Below are 3,023 nucleotides of genomic sequence, written 5' to 3' on the forward strand. Positions count from 1 at the left end.
GCCACGGTGTGTTTTCTGCAGCCAGGGTGTGTTTTCTGCAGTCACGCTGTGTTTTCTGCAGCCACGGTGTGTTTTCTGCAGCCACGGTGTGTTTTCTGCAGCCACGCTGTGTTTTCTGCAGCCACGGTGTGTTTTCTGCAGCAGTCAGGGTGTGTTTTCTGCAGCCAGGGTGTGTTTTCTGCAGCCAGGGTGTGTTTTCTGCAGCCACGGTGTGTTTTCTGCAGTCAGGGTGTATTTTCTGCAGCCAGGGTGTGTTTTCTGCAGCCAGGGTGTGTTTTCTGCAGCAGTCAGGGTGTGTTTTCTGCAGTCAGGGTGTGTTTTCTGCAGCAGTCAGGGTGTGTTTTCTGCAGCAGTCAGGGTGTGTTTTCTGCAGCCACGGTGTGTTTCCTGCAGCAGTCAGGGTGTGTTTTCTGCAGCAGTCAGGGTGTATTTTCTGCAGCCAGGGTGTGTTTTCTGCAGCCAGGGTGTGTTTTCTGCAGCAGTCAGGGTGTGTTTTCTGCAGTCAGGGTGTGTTTTCTGCAGCAGTCAGGGTGTGTTTTCTGCAGCAGTCAGGGTGTGTTTTCTGCAGCCACGGTGTGTTTCCTGCAGCAGTCAGGGTGTGTTTTCTGCAGCAGTCAGGGTGTGTTTTCTGCAGCAGTCAGGGTGTGTTTTCTGCAGCCACGGTGTGTTTTCTGCAGCAGTCAGGGTGTGTTTTCTGCAGCCAGGGTGTGTTTTCTGCAGCCACGGTGTGTTTTCTGCAGTCAGGGTGTATTTTCTGCAGCCAGGGTGTGTTTTCTGCAGCCAGGGTGTGTTTTCTGCAGCAGTCAGGGTGTGTTTTCTGCAGCCAGGGTGTGTTTTCTGCAGTCAGGGTGTGTTTTCTGCAGCAGTCAGGGTGTGTTTTCTGCAGCAGTCAGGGTGTGTTTTCTGCAGCCACGCTGTGTTTTCTGCAGCAGCCAGGGTGTGTTTTCTGCAGCAGTCAGGGTGTGTTTTCTGCCGCCAGGGTGTGTTTTCTGCAGCCAAGGTGTGTTTTCTGCAGCCAGAGTGTGTTTTCTGCAGCCACGGTGTGTTTTCTGCAGCCAGAGTGTGTTTTCTGCAGCAGTCAGGGTGTGTTTTCTGCAGCAGTCAGGGTGTGTTTTCTGCAGCAGTCAGGGTGTGTTTTCTGCAGCCACGCTGTGTTTTCTGCAGCAGCCAGGGTGTGTTTTCTGCAGCAGTCAGGGTGTGTTTTCTGCCGCCAGGGTGTGTTTTCTGCAGCCAAGGTGTGTTTTCTGCAGCCAGAGTGTGTTTTCTGCAGCCACGGTGTGTTTTCTGCAGTCAGGGTGTGTTTTCTGCAGCAGTCAGGGTGTGTTTTCTGCAGCCACGGTGTGTTTTCTGCAGCCAGGGTATGTTTTCTGCAGCCACGGTGTGTTTTCTGCAGCCAGGGTATGTTTTCTGCAGTCAGGGTGTGTTTTCTGCAGTCAGGGTATGTTTTCTGCAGCAGTCAGGGTGTGTTTTCTGCAGCAGTCAGGGTGTGTTTTCTGCAGTCAGGGTGTGTTTTCTGCAGTCAGGGTGTGTTTTCTGCAGCAGTCAGGGTGTGTTTTCTGCAGCCACGGTGTGTTTTCTGCAGCCAGGGTGTATTTTCTGCAGCCAGGGTGTGTTTTCTGCAGCAGTCAGGGTGTGTTTTCTGCAGTCACGCTGTGTTTTCTGCAGCAGCCAGGGTGTGTTTTCTGCAGCAGTCAGGGTGTGTTTTCTGCAGCAGCCAGGGTGTGTTTTCTGCAGCCAGGGTGTGTTTTCTGCAGCCAAGGTGTGTTTTCTGCAGCCAGAGTGTGTTTTCTGCAGCCACGGTGTGTTTTCTGCAGCCAGAGTGTGTTTTCTGCAGCCACGGTGTGTTTTCTGCAGTCAGGGTGTGTTTTCTGCAGCCACGGTGTGTTTTCTGCAGCCAGGGTATGTTTTCTGCAGTCAGGGTGTGTTTTCTGCAGTCAGGGTATGTTTTCTGCAGCAGTCAGGGTGTGTTTTCTGCAGCCAGGGTGTGTTTTCTGCAGCCACGGTGTGTTTTCTGCAGCCAGGGTGTGTTTTCTGCAGTCAGGGTGTGTTTTCTGCAGCCAGGGTGTGTTTTCTGCAGCAGTCAGGGTGTGTTTTCTGCAGTCAGGGTGTGTTTTCTGCAGTCAGGGTGTGTTTTCTGCAGCAGTCAGGGTGTGTTTTCTGCAGCAGTCAGGGTGTGTTTTCTGCAGCCAGGGTGTGTTTTCTGCAGTCAGGGTGTGTTTTCTGCAGCAGTCAGGGTGTGTTTTCTGCAGCAGTCAGGGTGTGTTTTCTGCAGCAGTCAGGGTGTGTTTTCTGCAGCAGTCAGGGTGTGTTTTCTGCAGTCAGGGTGTGTTTTCTGCAGCAGTCAGGGTGTGTTTTCTGCAGCAGTCAGGGTGTGTTTTCTGCAGCCAAGGTGTGTTTTCTGCAGCAGTCAGGGTGTGTTTTCTGCAGCAGTCAGGGTGTGTTTTCTGCAGCCAAGGTGTGTTTTCTGCAGCCAGGGTGTGTTTTCTGCAGTCAGGGTGTGTTTTCTGCAGCCAGGGTGTGTTTTCTGCAGTCAGGGTGTGTTTTCTGCAGCCAGGGTGTGTTTTCTGCAGCCAGGGTGTGTTTTCTGCAGCAGTCAGGGTGTGTTTTCTGCAGCAGTCAGGGTGTGTTTTCTGCAGCAGTCAGGGTGTGTTTTCTGCAGTCACGCTGTGTTTTCTGCAGCAGCCAGGGTGTGTTTTCTGCAGCCAGGGTGTGTTTTCTGCAGCCAAGGTGTGTTTTCTGCAGTCAGGGTGTGTTTTCTGCAGCCAGGGTGTGTTTTCTGCAGCCACGGTGTGTTTTCTGCAGTCAGGGTGTATTTTCTGCAGCCAGGGTGTGTTTTCTGCAGCAGTCAGGGTGTGTTTTCTGCAGCAGTCAGGGTGTGTTTTCTGCAGCAGTCAGGGTGTGTTTTCTGCAGCCAAGGTGTGTTTTCTGCAGCAGTCAGGGTGTGTTTTCTGCAGCAGTCAGGGTGTGTTTTCTGCAGCCAAGGTGTGTTTTCTGCAGCCAGGGTGTGTTTTCTGCAGTCAGGG

The sequence above is a fragment of the Myripristis murdjan genome, unplaced genomic scaffold (assembly GCF_902150065.1).
Source record: "Myripristis murdjan unplaced genomic scaffold, fMyrMur1.1, whole genome shotgun sequence".
Taxonomy (NCBI): Eukaryota; Metazoa; Chordata; class Actinopteri; order Holocentriformes; family Holocentridae; genus Myripristis; species Myripristis murdjan.